We start from the raw sequence: 22,280 nt of genomic DNA on the forward strand, positions 1-22,280 counted from the left end.
ATTTTTTGTAACTTAGTTCTTTTTTATTTTTTGTACTTTAGTTAGTTTATTTAATTGTAGTTTTTTGTAGGTATTGTATTTAATTAATTTATTGATAGTGTAGTGTTAGGTTTAATTGTAACTTAGGTTAGGATTTATTTTACAGGTAATTTTGTAATTATTTTAACTATTTTAGCTATTAAATAGTTCTTAACTATTTAAAAGCTATTGTACCTGGTTAAAATAAATACAAAGTTACCTGTAAAATAAATATTAATCCTAAAATAGCTATAATATAATTATAATTTATATTGTAGCTATATTAGGATTTATTTTACAGGTAAGTATTTAGCTTTAAATAGGAATAATTTATTTAATAAGAGTTAATTTATTTTGTTATATTTAAATTATATTTAACTTAGGGGGGTGTTAGTGTTAGGGTTAGACTTAGCTTTAGGGGTTAATCCATTTATTAGAATAGCGGCGAGATTCGGTCGGCAGATTAGGGGTTAATAATTGAAGTTAGGTGTCGGCGATGTTAGGGAGGGCAGATTAGGGGTTAATACTATTTATTATAGGGTTATTGAGGCGGGAGTGAGGCGGATTAGGGGTTAATAACTTTATTATAGTAGCGGTGAGATCCGCTCGGCAGATTAGGGGTTAATAATTGTAGGTAGCTGGCGGCGACGTTGAGGGGGGCAGGTTAGGGGTTAATAAATATAATATAGGGGTCGGCCTTGTTAGGAGCAGCAGATTAGGGGTACATAAGGATAACGTAGGTGGCGGTCGGCAGATTAGGGGTTAAAAAAAATTAATCGAGTGGCGGCGATGTGGGGGGACCTCGGTTTAGGGGTACATAGGTAGTTTATGGGTGTTAGTGTACTTTAGAGCACAGTAGTTAGGAGCTTTATGAACCGGCGTTAGCCCAGAAAGCTCTTAACTACTGACTTTTTTCTGCGGCTGGAGTTTTGTCGTTAGAATTCTAACGCTCACTTCAGCCACGACTCTAAATACCGGAGTTAAAAAGATCCCATTGAAAAGATAGGATACGCAATTGACGTAAGGGGATCTGCGGTATGGAAAAGTCGCGGCTGAAAAGTGAGCATTAGACCCTTTTTTGACTGACTCCAAATACCGGCGGTAGCCTAAAACCAGCGTTAGGAGCCTCTAACGCTGGTTTTCACGGCTACCGCCAAACTCCAAATCTAGGCCACAGTGTTTCTTCATTACCCAACCTAAATACTGCTATTTAACACATGACTTTAAACGGTTATTAGATGCAAATCCAGGTCAAGCCAAGTTCTCACATGAGAGAACAAAAGCCTGTGTTAATATAGGCATTTGAACACATTAGAAGAATATAATTCCTGTGTCTGAATAAGTAAAACTACATATGGTGATAATGGGGATACATGAATTTTAAGTACCCAGCTCTTATAATAAACCAAAATCCTAGCATAAGTGTGTAAAAGAGGCAATTACAGGAGTTACACAGTTAAAGGAGACATATATATATTGCTGCTATAACTATCATAGTAATTCACATCCAAATATAGAAACAAATACCAAACAAAAAGATAAACATGAAAAGAGAACAGTGGAACTTATGCTAAGCATTCAATGTGTTTCTGCATTGCCTAACAGGAATACTGCTGGTTAACCCATGACTTTGAATGATTATTGAATGCAAGTCCAGGCCCAGCCAGAGTCTCAGATGAGGGATCAAAAGTCTGTATTAATAAAAGGTGTTATGAACACATTTGAGGCTGTGGAGAGTTTATTGCTCACCTCCATAGACTGTGTAGAAAATGGTATCTAACCTATCCCAGTCTTCAGCACACCGCTGCAATGGACCGCAACAGAAATCCAAGCCAGCTGGGCTGCATCTCTGAAAGAGTCTCCTCTCGGTAAGTAGAATGTGCTCAGAGTAGTGGGGGGCTCCTATTGTTTTGTTCACCTCATCCGACAGCCGCCATTCTGTCTCTGATGCCAGCGTGGCAATCCGTAGGATCGGGATAGTTGTAGAGAGGGTGTAATACTGGCCCTCCTGGTGCTTCTGAGTGTAACGGCTCGCTAGGCTCACAGGGGTTGGATGTAAAGTGGTGAGAAGTTGGGTTGCAGTACCAGAGTAAATCTCCACCTGTTTCAAATACTCAGTACTATTTTGAGCTAGCTCTCTCTCCCGGTGGTGCCCAGCTGTTTGTGGTAGCTCATTCTGCTCTGTTATTAAGAGCGTCTCATCCGTAGTAGATTCTAGGCTAGGGTCCACCACATTCACTGTGTTAACATTTTGCTGCGGGACTGCGTCTCTGCCATAGCCCCACGCTGACATAATTGCACTCGTGAGCCGCGCAAAGTGTGCATCAAGGATATTGATGATCTGCTCCAGCAAAATAGCTTCCTCGGGCTCCATCCGGTGCACTTGGCAGATTAGTCCCCACTGTAGATAGACAGAATCAGTACTCTCAAGGTACTCCTTAACGACAGAGGCCCAAAAAGCACTCCGCCGGGGGTTTAGTTGGGAGGCCTCAACCTCAAAAAGTCTCCGGTTAACTGTAGCTGGGTCTGATTAGAGAAATAATTAGTTCTGGTAGAAGGGCTTCATTAGCTGAAACTCTCAGACTGCATGTTAATAAACGATGATAGATATAAATGCTGATTGTGATAGAAGCTTTTGCCAGCTAACAATTAAGCAGCCTGTCATGGCCGCCGCCCGGAAGTTCCCCTATTTATTTATTTTTAATACTTGATGTGGACGGTTAATTGTTTTTTTTTATACTTGATGCGGGTGGTTAGTTGTTGCTTTTGTAATGCTCCGTTTGCCTTTGCTGTATCAACCGGGATGCAGCTTATGATTCATCCTGGTGGATTCCGAAAATGGCTGGGTTCTTTCACCACTCTGCCTTTTTCGGGAATTCACCGGGATGCAGCGTCCTTGCACTGCCAACATTCCATTGAGGATGCGTGCGCAACTGCTGATGGCGACAGACATTACAAACGTAATTATAGTATATATATATATATATATATATATATATATATATATACACACACACAAGTATGTGCAAAGATATATGTACAAAGTCTAGCATTAATATCATTTATAAAAAAAAAATATGATATAAAAGCATATCATGACTTCTAGAAATACAAATACACAATATATGTGAAAGTATCAGATAACATATTTCTTTGTATAACAAATAAATATAAAAATAACTTTCTATTAGATATTGTTTGTTGAGGTATAAATGTAGCTATTTCTTGGACATTAACAGTTGAAAAATAAAAGATTAGCTTTAGAGAAATGTGCTTGTTCATGGACAGTAATGAAATGGTATAAATAAATTTTGGAAAAAACAGAATAACCGCAACATTGATGTCTGTTAGCTCTTCGTACCGTACTTGACGCGCATATTTTTGACGGCTTTTTTTTATAAATAAGGCGATCGTATTCAGATCCGCATCAGCGATGTCTGGCAAGCTTATTGATGCCGGCAAATGCACTGAGATTGATGCTTTGATAAATTGACCCCTTAATATGGATTTGAGAGTAAAGAACTTGCACTAACTATAGAGCACTACTCATCATCTAGCCCTGTATCTTAAAACACATAATGGTTAAATTGACAGAAAGTGTGTCTGAGTACCTTGCCAAATTAAATAGTAAATAGTACCTTACCAAATTATTAGACCCTTTGGTAAAAAATTATAATTTTCATATTTATTCTTAGTAATGTTGAATAATTTTTAGCTTTGTAAACAAATCTTATTCCATGTTATATAATGGCAAAATCTGCAATACATAATCACGTGTAATTTGATGTAATATTACAAAAATATTTGGTAAATGCTACTGGAGTTTGAGGAATACTCCGCTTATAAGAGAGGTACTACTGACAACTTTACGACCCTCCAATTCATATGGGACGATTACAAACGAAATATTAATGATTAGCGATGCCTCATTAGACCCTATCCTATATTGGATTGGATTCCCCGGGACTGGACACCCTTTTCATTTATTGAATAGTTATTTTTAATTTTACCTGTATTTTATTTCCTTTTATTTTTATTCTGTCTTATATTGAAAAAATTTGATATAATTTGTTAATCCATCCTACCTTTAAGTTTTCGCTATCATGCTGGTCCATGGCCCTCTTTGCTCAGCGTACTAGAAGGGTATGGACCATAGAGGAGGACAGATTGTATAGAATTTGTGAATTACGCAATGTATGGTTTTGCATTGCTTTTCTCTCTTTTGTGATACACTGTTAACTTATTAATAAAAAGAATTTAACTAAAAATATTTGGTAAATTAACAAATGTATATGGTTTTACAATTGGGTAAAAAAAGTGACTTGTTAAAGGAAGTCGGTCAAATTGTCTGCTTGATGAAGACAAAAAAACATGTTGCAGTACAAGATTACGGACATTGTAGGTGTATCATGTAGTTCTGTAAAAAATATTAAGAACAAAATGGATTGTGGTGATGGTTTGAACCCAAAACAGAAGGGCGCTTGTGGTCTACACCAAGAACTGACTGAAAAATTTGAGATATCTACACTCAAAATAGGAACCTGCCTGTCAGAGTCTTAACTAAACACAATCAGAATGCAGGCATCAAGGTATCCGAGAGAACTGTTCAGTGAAAATTAGGTGAAGAGGGCATTTTAGCCAGAAACCCTGCTAGGAAAACCATCCCCACAATTCATTTTTTTTCTTAATATTCTTTACAGAACTACGTGATACACCATCCTACAATGTCCGTAATCTTGTACTTCCACCTTTTTTTTTGTCTTCATCAGGCTGACAATTTGACCAACTTCCTTTTAACAAGTCACTTTGTTTACACATTTATAAAAACATATACATTTGTTAGTTTACCAAATATTTTATTAATATTACATCAAGTTACATGTAAATGTGTATTGTAGATATTGCTAATATAACATGGAATAAGAAATAGTTACAAAACTACTGTATATATATATATATATATATATATATATATATATATATGTGTGTGTCTATATATATATATATATATATATATATACATATGTGTGTGTGTGTCTATATATATATATATATATATATATATATATATGTGTGTGTGTGTCTATATATATATATATATATATGTGTGTGTGTGTATATATATATATATATATATATATATATGTGTGTGTGTGTGTCTATATATATATATATATATATATATGTGTGTGTGTCTATATATATATATATATATGTGTGTGTGTGTGTGTCTATATATATATATATATATATATATATATATATATGTGTGTGTGTCTATATATATATATATATATATATATGTGTGTGTGTGTGTGTGTCTATATATATATATATATGTGTGTGTGTCTATATATATATATGTGTGTGTGTGTCTATATATATATATATATATGTGTGTGTGTGTGTCTATATATATATATATATATATATATATGTGTGTGTATATATATATATATATATATATATATATACATAAACTCTGTGTTTCATTTAAAATAAAAAAAAATGCCCTCTCTCCCTCTCTGATAATGCCCTCAGTAAACAGCAGTGCAGTAAATGGATAAGGCTCCCTCCTTTGAGTACCTGCCACAGATGTCTCTTGTTAAGTATCTAACATAAGAAGCACTAAAACCATCCAGTCACATCCATTCCACTCCTCTCCAGTCTCATAGTTTCTTCATTTGCTGGTAAGCCCATTCGGATAAATGCCAGGCAAGCTCTGCGCAAACACCTCACTTTATCCTCATTACTGCAGCATACAGGGAACCCAAGCCAGAAACAGATCTGTCCCTGGCTATCATTTAGGGAGGCTGGCCAATTCTTTAACTATTAGAGTGCTGGAAACACTAAAAAAAAAAACATCACCATGTTATATAGATGTACAAAGAGCTCAAATATAAATGACCAATTATTCCTAACGTTAGAGCAACCTGACCTTGTTTGACAATGAGAACAGATGTAGAGACAGTAATGGGGACAATAAACTCAAGCAGAAGCAATAGGGGCAAGTACTGAGTTAATAATACACAGAAAAGATATTTAGTGAAGAGTACAATTCATCTCTCCAGTGCCCTATTATCGTAATGCATTTAAGGCCTCTCTGAACAGCATCAACTTATCTTGATTGAAAACTGTGTAATATACTGAACTATTTTTTATTTCTGCATTTATACTTATTTGTTACCTTTATTAACCTTTTGCAAACTGGGAAAAGTAAATCTGAAATCAACTATTCATAGCTCAGAGCAAGTTGTGTATAGTATTCTTATGCATATGTATTCACAAAATCATTGAATCTGAATGTGCCAGCTTTAAATTGATACTGTCAGCATGTACATTATCATACTACACATTTTTTTTTTTATTAAAATGGCCTGCATCTTGGTTAAAACATTCCATAAATACCTTTGTCTCTTTTTTTTGCAGTGTCAGAAAATAAGTTAACAAAAACTCTGCTACTAGGTAAATGGAAAAAAATGTTGGTAAGAAAACATAAATTAAACACTAAAAGATTAGTTTTCTAAATCATGTATTAACATTTTATATAACATCAGGGGTTAAGTCCTACAAAAAAAGTGGCGAAACTCTTTAAGACCCCCCCCCCCCTCACAATTAATAATGTTTTATACACATAAAAACTTACATACACACACACACATTGTATTTGTATGCATATAATTGTTGGTTAATGAAAGCAAATTAAAACCAATGAAGGGTTGAATGGTTGCCTTTGGGTCTGAGACTTCTCCTCTGTCACAGAATCTAACCCACTTAAGGTGCAATAGTCATATTTCTGCTGAGGGGAGCCCAGAGTAAGCCACACAGAAATCTAACCACCATGTGTTCCACACAGTTCGGGGTGATCACATAGCATTACCGCTGACAGGTTTGCATTTAGTGTATTGTAGGAAGTGTTGCTGCCCATTACTAGAGGATCTCACTATCCCTCTAATCAGACAGTGCTCCAGCTCCTCCTACCAGCTGCTTCAGTGTTTACAGTGTTCCACCTGCAAAAATAGTGCAGGAGCTCTGTTCACATGTGTACCCACTGGACACATGTACTTCTAACATCGAATTTACTTCTTCTCTTGGTATACTTTGTTGAAATGTATACCTAGGTAGGCTCAGGAGCAGCAATGCATGACTGGGAGCTAACTGATAATTAGTTACTTTACATATATGCCCCTTGTCATTGGCTCACCTGATTTGCTCAGCTAGCTCTCAGTAGTGCATTCCTGTCCCTTCAATAAAGTACACCAAGAAAATGAAGAAAATTTGGTAATAGAAGTAAAATGGACCAAAATTTGGAATACGGTTCTCCTCCATTGACAACCCAAAAATGTAAGTCCTATGGGTATATATTCACAGACAGACACATACATATAAAACGTGTCTTTATATTTGCACGGAACAGGCAGAGCCCTCTAGATCTGGAAACTGGTATCATCTGAACTTCCTTCATCTTCTTCCTCAATACTGGTGTCCCACAGGGTTGATTTCTTTTTTTCTCTATTCCTTATATACCAATGATTGTACTTCTGCAAATGAATCTGTGAAGTTATTGAAATTTGCAGATACTACTCTGATTGGCAAACAGAAACCACGGTGTGCGGCTGCACTAAACCAGAACCGGAACCTGATTGCTGGAAAAAGGTCATCCAATCAAACGCTTCATGGAACGGAGTGTCATAGCGGAGGGTGATCAGCCCAATGTAAACAAAGTGCGAAGAAGAATAGCAGGCAATATTTGGTGTGGAAATAGTAAAAAAAACTTAACCTTTATTCGACTTGGTTAAAAGTAAACAAACAATCTAATCATATGGCGGACACACAGACAAGAGGGACAGATTGCCTGACGCATTTTGCGCCCCCTAGTTGCGCTTAATCATAGGCTGACATGTGTAAGAATAGGTATCCCTTATAAAGGGATTTGTTAACACTTCCTTCACCAACAATACAAAGTTAAAAAAACAACATAATAAAATACAATACATGTTTCAAGGTGTCACTTGTGAAATAGAATCAAAAGAAATAATATGAACATACAAGTTATATGATATATAAATATTGCCTACATGTCCATACAAATCAAAGATAGAGTTTCTCTCCCCCTAGGGGAGGCAATAAACAGAAAATCTTGGATAACAAATAATTGTATTGGATATTAAAATTAAATACAAGAGCCCCAATAGGTATGAATAAGGAATGTGATATCAGTTATTTCATTGATGACTAAATCCTTGCTTATCTATACAAAAACTTACAATGTCTAGCCTTATTTATGTCTGGGTAGTAATATAGTATAGTATCTCCTTTTTAATGCCTATCAGTTGTTTGCCTATTATAACTCATTTTTTATCTATTTATTTCCATCTAACGTGTCCTGTGTATTATGAATTGGCTCCTTGTTTGCAATTAATTTTGTATTAATTTTGTATTTATATATCATATAACTTGTATTATTTCTTTTGATTCTATTTCACAAGTGACACCTTGAAACATGTATTGTATTTTATTACTTTGTTTTTTTAACTTTGTATTGTTGGTGAAGGAAATTTTAACAAACCCCTTTATAAGGGATGCCTATTCTTACACATGTCAGCCTATGATTAAGCGCCACTAGGGGGCGCGAAACGCGTCAGGCCATCTGTCCCCCTGTGTGTCTGCCATATGATTGGATTGTTTGTTTACTTTTAACCAAGTCGCATAAAGGTTAAGTTTTCTTTACTATTTCCACACCGAGTAGTGCCTGCTATTCTTCTTCGCACTACTCTGATTGGGCTTTTCTCAGATGAAGATGAATTGAGCTACAACATGGAAGTTGAGAGGCTGGTAGCATAGAGTGCAGCAAACAATTTAGATTAAATTAAATGTTCATAAAACCAAAGAGATGGTAATTGATTTTAGAAAAAAAAGTCTCCATCACCTTCTTCTCTGAAAATTAAAGATTGCCTTGCTGCTCCTTCAACAAAGGATAATAAGAGAATGAAGCAAAATTGATAAAATATGGAAAATGGAAAGTTGATTAACCCTTTGAGTGCTAATGACGGCTCTGAGCCGTCATGAGTACTCTCCCACCTTGAGGGAGATCTGGGGGCTCCTAACAGCGAGTGACAGGCATCGCCGGGGCTTCACGTGATGCATGGTGACGTCACGCGCAATAATGTGATGATGTCACCGTGCAACTTTATTTATATACTGTATCTCAGGCATCTACAGACCTCCAAGACCCACTGTTGGAAAGGGAATCGAATAGCCTTTCCAACAATGTAAGTCTTGGGGGTCTGTAAAAACAATAAAAAAAAGTTACAAAATGTTTTTTAAATACATAAATAAATTAAAAAAATTAAAAAATGAATAAATTAAAAAAAACCTTAGAAAATATTAGCACCCAGGTGGGAAAGTGCTTAGCACTCAAAGGGTTAAAATTTTATACTTTATCTAAATCACAAAAGAAAAAAATGGTTTCATGTCCCTTTATAAGTTTCCTGATATAGGGCTAGATTACAAGTGGAACGGTATTTAGCGCTCCCATTTGAGTGTAAACACATCTAGAAGTAACCTTTTTGCATGCACAAGTATTAGAAGTTGAAAGTCATTTTTTGACACACAACCTGACATGCACTAACTTCAGGACTTTGGATACTGTGACTGCAGTACTAACACTTATTGATTGTGAGCTAACCCAACCGCATTTAACCAAGTACGTTAAACCCGTCATGAATTATGAATATTTTACATTCCAATGTTCTTCACATAATAATAAAAAGTTCTATTCATGTTTAAATATATATTTCTATATTTATCTGATAATTTTTTTGTAAAATATATATCTATACCTATATATTTATATATATAATTATTATTATCAGAGAGTGTTTATATGAGTGTTTATAATGTATTTATGTAGTATTTAGTGCACATTTGTTACCATTTACACAAGGTTTTCTGTCACGATAATCTGACAAACGCAAAATTAGTTTGCGCTCGATTGGTAAGGTTAGCACAGTCACAATTTTGATATGAGAGTAAATTGAGGTAGGCTCAGGAGTGTGCACGTGTCTTGAGCACTTTATGTATAAAATAAATTACTTTTGTGTCAACCACAGTCTGGTAGAAAAATCATTAGATAATCTTTTATAAAGGATTGCAATTCACCCCATTGTTGCAAACACTGCAGCCATAAAGTGCACAAGACACATACTCCTTATCCTAACCCCTTTATGGCCTCTGTGAATGGAGCTAGATTTTAAGAAAGGGTACCAAGAAAAATAGATACATTGATAAATGCATTTACCTTTAAAATACTTTGTACATTTTTATTAGTATCCACACAATAGGATTTTCTACAGCACTCTTGTCCAACCTAAAGTCCCAGTGCTCTCTTCACATGCCTCTCCACTTCTATAAGCTGAAATCTGTATGTGCTTCCATTGATTATATAATAGCAATATTGTTCTTCTTGCTGCAAGTGATGAATAAATTGCCAAAACAGCCTTAGAGGAGATACTATAAGTTACTCTGTCTGTGCCTGTTCAATATCCCAGATTGTGCCAATCAAATTTATGGAATCTATGTGTAAAAAATTGTTCATTTTTGTTTTTTTATGAATCTATATCCACTAGAGTGCACTGGGAAACATTCTGCCCAGGAACCCCCATCTAAACATTATAGCTAATGATTGCTTTATATATTTCTTACACCTGGAAGCAAGCGATACATGGAGGGGTAATGTACCCTTAGGCAACCAGGGATCATTAATGTGTAATAAACAATACATAAAATATAAGCAGAAACATATAGAGAAGTGGTAAGGCAAAAAAAATTAAAAATATTACAGTTGAACTAGCTCCAGTATAAATTCCAGTAAACTTAAAGGGACATTAAACCCAAAAAAATTATTTCATGAGTCAGACAGAGAATACAATTTTAAACAACAAACCAATTTACTTCTATTATCTAATTTGCTTAATTCTTTAGATATCTTTTGTTAAAGAAATAGCAATGCACATTTGTGAGCCTATCACATGAGGCAAATATGTGCAGCCACCAATCAGAAGCTACTGAGCATATGTAGATATGCTTTTCAGGAAAGAATATCAAGAGAATGAAGCAAATTAGATTATATAAGTAAATTAGAAAGTTGTTTAAAATGGTATTCTCTACCTGAATCATGAAAGAAAATTTTTGGGTTTAATGTCCCTTTAATGGACCTTTTGAGTTAAATTAAACATTCCATTGTGGCTGCTATACAATGAAAATGTGCTACCATTTAATCACCACAATATACATAGTGCACAATACTTCAGACAACTCTGCTAATGCTTTTTTAGCACTTGTAGCTCTGGCAGATACAAAGTGATCATTGGAACTTAGAAACAAAGATTTTGATGGCAGATAAGTGCCACAGGCCCAAGAAGTCTGCTAAAACTTACAAACAAGATTTATTTACTAATGCAGACAGTAACCAGGAAGAATGGTTATTGTGCTAAATAATCCATAAAAAAAATATACGGCTAGATTACGAGTTGTGCGTTAGGCTTAAAAAGCAGTGTTGGCCGGTCCCAACGCTGCTTTTTAACACCCGCTGGTATTATGAGTCTTGCAGATACAGGTGTACCACTCACTTTTTTGGCCAGACTTGGAAATACCGCAAATCCACTTACGTCAATTGCGTATCCTATTTTTTCAATGGGACTTGCATAGCGCCGGTATTACAAGTCTGACAAAAAGTGAGCGGTAGACCCTCTCCTGTCAAGACTGGTACCACATTTTAAAGTCAGTAATTAAGAGTTTTACACTACAACGCCGTAGCATAAAACTCTTAACTAAAGTGCTAAAAAGTACACTAACACCCATAAACTACATATTAACCACTAAACCGAGGCAATCCCACATCGCAAACACTATAATAAAATTTTTAACCCCTAATCTGCCGAACCAGACATCACCGCCACTATAATAAATATATTAACCCCTAAACCACCACACTCCCGCCTCGCAAACACTAGTTAAATTTTATTAACCTCTATTCTACCGTTTCTAACATCGCCGCAACCTACCTACATTTATTAACCCCTAATCTGCCGCCCCCAACGTCGTTGCCACTATATTAAAGTTATTAACCTCTAAATCTAAGTCTAACCCTAACCCAAACCCCCCCTAACTTAAATATAATTTAAATAAATCTAAGTAAAAATAACTATCATTAACTAAATTATTAGTATTTAAAACTAAATACTTACCTGTAAAATAAACCCTAAGCTAGCTACAATATAACTAATAGTTACATTGTAGCTAGCTTAGGGTTTATTTTTATATTACAGGCAAGTTTGTATTTATTTTAACTAGGCAGAATAGTTATTAAATAGTTATTAACTATTTAATAACTACCTAGTTAAAATAAAGACAAATTTACCTGTAAAATAAAACCTAACCTAAGTTACAATTACACCTAACACTACACTATAATTAAATAAATTCCCTAAATTAAATACAATTAAATAAAATTATCTAAAGTACAAAAAAACATACACTAAATTAAAGAAAATAATAAACAAATTACAAGATTTTAAGACTAATTACACCTAATCTAATCCCCATAACAAAATAAAAAAGCCCCCCCAAAATAAAAAAAGCCCTACCCTACACTAAATTACAAATAGCCATTAAAAAGGCCTTTTGCGGGGAATTGCCCCAAAGTAATCAGCTCTTTTACCTGTAAAAAAAAGTACAAATCACCCCCAACATTAAAACCCACCACCCACACAACCAACCCTACTCTAAAACCCACCCAATACCCCCTTAAAAAACCTAACAATAACCCCTTGAAGATCACCTTACTGGGAGACGTCTTCACCCAACTGGGCGGAAGTCCTCAACGAAGCTGGGAGAAGTCTTCATCCAAGCCGGATGAAGTGGTCCTCCAGACGGGCAGAAGTCTTCATCCAGATGGCATCTTCTATCTTCATCCATCCGGCGCAGAGCGGGTCCATCTTCAAGACATCCAGCGCGGAGCATCCTCTTCCATCGAAGTCTTCTTACTAAATGACGGTTCCTTTAAGTGATGTCATCCAAGATGGCGTCCCTTCAATTCCGATTGGCTGATAGAATTCTATCAGCCAATCGGAATTAAAGTAGAAAAAATCCTATTGGCTGATGCAATCCAATGTTCCAATCAGCCAATAGAATGCCAGCTCAATCCTATTGGCTGATTGAAGGGACGCCATCTTGGATGTCGTCACTTAAAGGAACCGTCATTTAGTAAGAAAACTTTAATGAAAGAGGATGCTCCGCGCCGGATGTCTTGAAGATGGACCAGGATGTCTTTAAGGGGGTATTGGGTGGGTTTTAGAGTAGGGTTGGTTGTGTGGGTGGTGGGTTTTAAAGTTGGGGGGGGGATTTGTACTTTTTTTTTACAGATAAAAGAGCTGATTACTTTGGGGCAATGCCCCGCAAAAGGCCCTTTTAAGGGCTATTTGTAATTTAGTGTAGGGTAGGGCTTTTTTTTATTTGGGGGGGCTTTTTTATTTTGTTAGGGGGATTAGTTTAGGTGTAATTAGTTTAAAAATCTTGTAATTTGTTTATTATTTTCTGTAATTTAGTGGGGGGGTTGTACTTTTAGATAATTTTATTTAATTGTATTTAATTTAGGGAATTTATTTAATTGTAGTGCAGTGTTAGGTGTAATTGTAACTTAGGTTAGGTTTTATTTTACAGGTACATTTGTCTTTATTTTAACTTGATAGTTATTAAATAGTTAACAACTATTTAATAACTATTCTACCTAGTAAAAATAAATACAAACTTGCCTGTAAAATAAAAATAAAACCTAAGATAGATACAATGTAACTATTAGTTATATTGTAGCTATCTTAGGGTTTATTTTATAGGTAAGTATTTAGTTTTAAATAGGAATAATTTAGGTAATAATAGTAATTTAATTTAGATTTATTTAAATTATATTTAAGTTAGGGGTGTTAGGGTTAGACTTAGATTTACGGGTTAGCTTTAATATAGTGGCGGCGACGTTGGGGGCGGCAGATTAGGGTTTAAGAAGTGTAGGTAGGTGGTGATGACATTGGGGGCGGCAGATTAGGGGGTTAATAAATATAATGTAGGTGGCGGCGATGTTGGGGGGCAGCAGATTAGGGGTTCATAAGTATAAAGTAGGTGGCAGCGGTGTCCGGAGCGGCAGATTAGGGGTAAATAATATAATGTAGGTGTCCGCGATGTCCGGGGCGGCAGATTAGGGGTTAATAAGTGTAAGATTAGGGGTGTTTAGACTCGGGGTTCATGTTAGGGTATTAGGTGTAGACATAAATGTATTTTCCCCATAGGAATCAACGAGGCTGCGTTAGGAGCTAAAAGCTGCTTTTTTGCAGGTGTTAGGTTTTTTTTCAGCCGCCCTCCCCCCCCCCCCCGTTGATTCCTATGGGGAAATCGTGCACAAGCACGTTCAGCCAGCTCACCGCTAACGTAAGCAGAGCTGGTATTGAGGTGAGATGTGGAGCAAAATTTTGCTCTACAATCATTTTTTTGTGGTTAACGCCGGGTTTGTAAAAACCCGTAATAGCAGCGCTGTCTGTAAGTGAGCGGTGAGTATAAACTGCTCGTTAGCACCGCATAGCCTCTAACGCAAAACTCATAATCTAGGTGATTTATTTTATAGTATCTATAATAATTTTTAATAATTATTATTGATATTTTTAAAAGTTTTATATTTAATATTTTAGTAATGCACCTTTAGATAATTAAGTTTTCATGTGCACTAATCTGACAATGCGTTAGACCTACATCGCGAAACCCGAAGCGTGTTATGCATAGTTTACATTCCTATGTTCATCACATGAAAAAATGCAGTTGTTATTATTGATATATATATGTGTGTGTGATAATGTAAAATATATATATATATATCTTGCTATATATATTTATATATAAAAACCAAAGAGCAAGTAGACCCCTAGCTGGACACAGCATATGGGGAATACAGAAAAGCAAGATGTACACAAAAAGCCTTTTATGTGCAAATGACAAAAATTCCAACAGAAAATTCCAAACAGAGGGCCTTAGGCCATAACATTTCGGCTTGCGCAGGAGCCTTTTTCAAATGGAGGCCACAATGACATACCCAGCACACCCCCAAATTAAACCTTAAATACACCCTACCTCATAATCAACAAGTGTGGATCTGGTGTTTGCCACATGCCCAGTCGATCTCTGAACTTCCAGCGTTAACGGCAAAATCCGCAGTGCTGTCCAATGATGTCATGATGGTGTGACCATGGCAAGCCTTTTACCCTGTAACGCAACGTCAGTCCTGCACACCTAAAAATTAATTTTTTTCATGGGACTTCCATAGCACAGCCATTATGAGTTTTGAGGCTAAAAAGCTTGCGTTGCAGCCAATACCGACAAGATCCATTTCACAATCTAAAAGCAGTAGTTATGAGTTTTACGCTACAAATCTGTTACATAAAACTCATATCTAAACTGTCACAAATTACACTAAACACCCATAAACTACCTATTAACCCTTTTAACCGAGGCACTCCAGCATCACAAATACTATTTTAAAGTTATTAACCCCTAATCTGCCACTCCCGACATCACTGCTACTATTACAATTTATTAACCCCTATTCCTCCGCTCCCCGACATCGTCACCACTATAGGAGTTAATAACTTTTTTAAACTGCCACCCTCCTGCATCGCAAAGACTAATTAAATATTATTAACCCCTAATCTGCCACCCGCCCACATCACCCCCACTATGTTAAAGTTATTAAGCCCTACACCGCCACCACTATAATAAACCTATTAACCCCTAAACCGCAAGCCCCCCCCACAAGGAAATATACTAAATTAAGCTATTAACCCCTAAATCGAAAGCCGCCACATCACAATAAACTAATTTAAACTAGTAACCCCTAAACCTAACACCCCCCTAACTTTATATTAAAATTACAATTTCCCTATCTTAAATTAAATTGAAACTTACCTGTCAAATTAAAAAAAAAATAAGTTTAAACTAACAATTAAACTAATATAATTATTAAACTAACAATTAAACTAACTACCAAATAAATGAAACTAAAATACACATTAAAAAATCCTAACGCTACTCTAAAATTCTAATTACAAAAAATAAAAAATACTAAATTACAAAAAATAACAAACACTAAATTACAAAAAATAACAAATGAAATTATCCAAAATAATTTTTTTTTACACCTAATCCAATAGCCCTATCAAAATAAAAACCCCACCCAAAAAAAAAAACAACCTAGCCTACAATAAACTACCAATAGCCCTTAAAAGGACCTTTTGTAGGGCATTGCCCTTAGTTAAACAGCTCTTTTACCTGTAAAAAAAATAGAAAGATCCCGTCCAACAGTAAAACCCACCACCCAACCAACCCCTCAAAATAAAAAACCTAACTCTAACAAAAACCTAATCTACCCATTGCCCTGAAAAGGGCATTTGTATGGGCATTGCCCTTAAAAGGGCATTTAGCTCTTTTGCTTTGCCCTGAAAAGGGCATTTAGCTCTTTTACGAAAAACCTGAACCCTAAATTAAAAAAAAAAACTTAAAAAAACCTAACACTAACCCCCGAAGATCCACTTACAGTTTTTGAAGTCCCAATTGAATGATCTTCATCCAGGCCGCGAAGTCCTCATCCAGACGGCCTCTTCTATCTTCCTCCAGGCGGCGAAGACTTCATCCAGGCGGCGAGAAGTCTTCATCCTGAAGGCCTCTTCTATCTTCATCCAGGCGGCGAAGTTCTCATCCAGGCGGCGAGACGTCTTCATCCAGATGGCCTCTTCTATCTTCATCCAGGCGGAGAAGTCCTCATCCAGGCGGTGAGAAGTCTTCATCCAGACGACCTCTTCTATCTTCATCCCGGCGGCATGGAGTGGGTCCATCCTGAAGACATCCGGCGCAGAGCATCCTCTTCATACGGTCACCGCGGTACACTGAAACTTCAATGCAAGGTACGCGATTCAAGATGGCGTCCCTTGCATTCCTATTGGCTGATTTGATTTTGGAAATTCAAATCAGCCAATAGGACGAGAGCTACTGAAATCCAATTGGCAGTTAAAAACAGCCAATAGGATGAGACCTACTGAAATTCTATTGACTGATTTGAACACCCAATGGAATTTCAGAAGCTCTCATCCTATTGGCTGATTTGAACAGCCAATAGGATTTCAGTAGCTCTCATCCTATTGGCTGACTTGAATTTCCAAAATCAAATCAGCCAATAGCAATGCAAGGGACGCCATCTTGAATCGTGTACCTTGCATTGAAGATTCAGTGTACGGATGCTCCGCGCTGGATGTCTTCAGGATGGATCCACTCTGCGCCACTAGGATGAAGATAAAAGATGCCGCCTGGATGAAGATAGAAGAGACCGTCTGGATGAAGACTTCTCGCCGCCTGGATGAGGTCTTCGCTGCCTGGATGAAGATAGAAAAGGCCGCCTGGATGAGGACTTCCCCACATGAATAAAGATCGTTCAAGCGGGACTTCAAAAACTGTAAGTGGATCTTCGGGGGTTAGTGTTTTTTTTTAAGTATTTTATATTTAGTTTAGGGTTTGGGATTTTCGTAAAAGAGTTAAATGCCCTTTTCAGGGCAAAGCAAAAGAGCTAAATGCCCTTTTAAGGGCAATGTCCATACAAATGCCCTTTTCAGGGCAATGGGTAGATTAGGTTTTTTTAGATAGTTTTTTATTTTGTGGGTTTGGGGGTGTGTTAGTGGGTCTTTGCATTTTTTTTTTTCAAGTAAAAGAGCTGTTTAACTTAGGGCAATGCCCTACAAAAGGCCCTTTTAAGAGCTATTAATAGTTTATACTAGATTAGATTTTTTTATTTTGGGGTGGGTGTTTTTTAAATTGGTATTAGAATAGGAATAATTTTTATTATTTTTGATAATTTGTTTGTTATTTTGTGTAATCATTTTTTTTTCGTTTTGGGGTGGGTTTTTATTTTTATATTAGGGCTCGGGCATTTCATAAAAGAGCTGAATGCCTTTAAAGGGCAAGAAAAAGAACTAAATGCCCCTTTAAGGGAAATGCCCATACAAATGCACTCTTTAGGACAATAGGTAGATTAGGTTTTACTTTATTTTTATTTTGTGGGTTTTGGGGGTGGGGGTTTATATACTGTTAGGGGGTGTTTGTTTTGTTTTGTAGTAAAAGAGCTGTTAACTTTAGGGCAATACCAAAAGGCCCTTGGTAGTTTATTCTAGATAAGACGTTTTTATTTTGGAGTGTTTTTTTTTTTTTAAAGGGTATTAGAATAGGAATAATTTTTATTGTTTTGTATAATTTTTTTATTTTTATAACGGTAGTTTTTTTTATTTTTAGTAATTTAGTGTTTTTTATTTTTTGCAATGTTAGGTTTTAGTGTAATTCAGGTTAGGTTTTATTTCACAGGTAAGTTTGTATTTATTTTAACTAGGTAGTTAGTAAATAGTTAATAAATATTTACTAACTAGTCTACCTAGTTAAAATAAATACAAACTTACCTGTGAAATAAAAATAAAACTCAAGCTAGCTACAATATAACTATTTTTAGGTTGTATTTCACAGGTAAGTATTTAGTTTTAAATAGGAATTATTTAGTTAACAATTGTAAGTTTAATTTAGCTCTATTTTAATTATGTTAAAGTTAGGGGGTGTTAGGTTTAGTGTTAGGTTTAGAGTTAGGGTTACGTTAGGGTTAGGGGTTAATATATAGTTTAATTTAGGTTGTTGCGATCTGGGAGGCGGGCGATTTAGGGGTTAATAGGTTTATTTAGTGGTAATGATGTGGGAGGCCAGAGGTTTAGGGGTTAATAACTTTATTTAGTGGCGGCGATGCCGGGGAGAGGCAAAATAGGGCTTAATAGATTTATTATAGTGTGGGCGATGTTGGGGTGCAGGGGAATAGAGTTTAATAACTTTAGTATAGTGGTGGCGATATTTGGAGCGGCAGATTAGGGGTTAATATCTTTATTTAGGTGGTGGCGATATCGGGGATGGAAGATTGGGGGTTAATAACATTATGTAGGTGGTGGCGATGTCGGTGGGCAGCAGATTAGGGGTGTTTCGACGCAGTGGCGTCACTAGAGTCGGTGTCACCCGGTGCGGCAACTCATGGTGTCACCCCCCAAGCATGACAACTGGGTACATACATACACACACATACATACACACACATACATATACACACACATACATACAGACATAAACACATACATACAACAGACATACACACACATATGGGCATACACACATACAGGCATACACGTACATACACACACACACATACAGACACACACAAATACACATTCAGACACAAACACACATATATACACACATACATACAAACACACACACAAACAGACATACACACACACACAGATACAAACATATACATAAATACACATTATGGGGCATATGTATCAAGCTCTGAATAGAGCTTGGTGCCCCTTGTTTCTGGCGAGCTTGCAGGCTCGCCAGAAACAGCAGTTATGAAGCAGCGGTCACAAAGACCGTTGCTCCATAACCTGTCTGCCTGCTCTGAGCAGGCGGACAGACATCTCCGGAAATCCACCCGATTGAGTACGATCGGGTTGATTGACACCCCCTGCTGGTGACCCATTGGCCGCGAGTCTGCAGGGGTGGCGTTGCACCAACAGCTCTTGTGAGCTGCTGGTGCAATGCTGAATACAGCGAGCGTATTGCTTGCCGTATTCAGTGATGTCTGTCAGACCTGATCCGCACTGTGGGATCAGGTTCGACAGACATTGATAACTAGGGGCCTTTATGTTATTAAGAATATTGAGGAGAATTACTGAAGTGCCTGCTCTGCTGAGAAGTGTAACTCTAAACCGGCTGCTTCACATAGACAAAACTAACCATGATCAACCCCTCCTTCATAACCTCTTGCCCTACAGCCTTCACAGAGATAGCATGCAGAGTACAATTTAACTCCATAGCTACCAAAAAGAGCTGGAATGCACTGCTTGGGAATAAACTAGTCCTTTCTGTTAGCCAATGAGTTAAATTGTTCTCTGCATGCCTCAGTGTTGTTTGCAGCGTTGCAGGGGGAAGCTTCAGTGACAGCACTGAGATTGCCTTTGAAGTAGCAGACAGATCCTAAGAAAGAAGTTTGATGAGCCTGAGAGGTGCATTCTGCCATAATTTCACTCACCCTCTTAGATCTCCACGTGTGTGTCACTTGCAGTTAGCGCCACAGAGGAGTGCTCTCTATAGTCCAGCCCCAGCACGTCACATACATGCACTGAGCTGCCACTCCCAGGATGTTTGAGGGTGACGTGCTGGTGTTCTATCACTTTTTGCTACATGTTAGATTTTACACAGTATCACCAGTGGCAAAATCTAATGGGCTAGCAAAAAGGATAGAGCTCCTGCTTTGCAGTGGTGTGCTTTTATTGATGGTTTCCCAGCTGCTGCAGTCTGTTGCACTGTGAGCTCACCCCGCACATAGGGCGGACCTGGTTCAGACTATACTCTATTCTCCTCCTCCCTTTACCTCCCTGTGTTAGTCACTGCCCCACTCGCTCACCCTCCTCTAATGCTAGTCTTAGCTTACTTCACGGTGGTGTTACTTGGTTGGTGTCACCACCCCTCCAAGGTGTCGCCCGGTGCAGACCGCACCCCTCGCACCCCATATTGGGGTTTATGTTAGGGTATTAGGTTTAAACATTATTATTTTTTCCCCATAGACATCAATGGGGCTGTGTTACAGAGTTTTTCTTTCCGCAAACGCAGGTGTTAAGCTTTTTTTCTGACCCGCTCTCCCCATTGAGGTCTATGGGGAAAGCATGCACAAGCACGTCAAAACAGTGCTTGGATTGTGTGCAGTATGGAGTTCAACGCAGCCATATTGCATGCTTAAGCCGGCTGCTTTAATGGCTGCGCTATAGAGGGTTAATTAACACTACTTTTGTTGCGTTCATTAATTTCCCTATAGCACGCATAACTCATAATCTAGGTGATAATTAATAGTCAACATAGATATTATATGCAGCATTCAAAAGCACAAAGCAATTCATTGGCTAATTACATCATAACTATTAAAGCCCTGTAATCACAAACTAGATTGTGTGAATTACACTCTATACCCATGGTATCAATGTAACACAAGGATCCATATATAGATATGCATTAATTTATGTTTAACATCGATACCAGTCAGAAACTCACTAACTAATTTATATCAATGTGTCCCCAAGATTAGGTAGACACTCAAGTATATTATATTATTGTCCATGGAGAGGATTCCCGCATGTATTTATTGTTGTTTATACCAACAGCCAAAGTCCACCATTGTATTCAGACCTCTAGGATTGACTTATCCAGATCGAAGATCCATTTCGCTTTCATGAGTAATAAGTCTAGTGCCCTACCACCACCTTGTTTAAAACGTGGGATATGATCGATCAACATAGTCCTTAATGATGAGCTAGAATGCCCAGCTTGTAAGAAGTGTCTGGCTACAGTTTGATCAGAGCGACCATTTTCCAGGGCCTGTTATATAGCAGTTTTATGGTTCGCCAGGCGTTCTCTGAACGATGTGACTGTTTTACCGATATAATAGAGGAAACAGGGACAAATGATCATATAAATTACGTGATCCAATGTACAGGTCAATCTGTGTTTGATGGAAAATTTCTTGTTCTAGTGCGGGTGATGGAAACTTTTACCTGGTACCATACTTTTGCATGTAACACAGCTCCCACACAGATAACAACCCTGATTTCCTTTCGGTAGCCATATCTTCTTCTCATAGCAGTGACTAGGGTCATTTAGTACCAACAGGTCACAAAGATTATTCGCTCTTTTATACACCATCCATGGGAAGGGTGTATCATAAAAAGGCAAACTTGTATCCTTGAGGAATAGAAGAAAATAGAGGGGCGCCTCATGTGTAGGATCAACAGATATAAAAATCAGTAATAACAGTAGTAGAGCCAAATGGGTACTCACACACTTCACAAGCACACCAATGTGCTGGTAGTAGCAGGCTGCAGATTCAAATAGGTGTGGCAGCTCACCTCTCAGGTAGTACTGTGATGATACTCCATGAGCACACTTATGTGCTGGTAGAAACAAGCTGCAAATTTTAGGCAGGTGTAGCAGCTCACCCCAGATCAGATTTCTTAATGCTGTAATCAAATGGCTCCAATAGGTAACACAAAGTCCCAAAAATGTAGAGAGACTCTTATGTATCAGCAGGGCAGTAG

The sequence above is a fragment of the Bombina bombina genome, chromosome 1 (assembly GCF_027579735.1).
Source record: "Bombina bombina isolate aBomBom1 chromosome 1, aBomBom1.pri, whole genome shotgun sequence".
In the NCBI taxonomy this organism is placed as follows: Eukaryota; Metazoa; Chordata; class Amphibia; order Anura; family Bombinatoridae; genus Bombina; species Bombina bombina.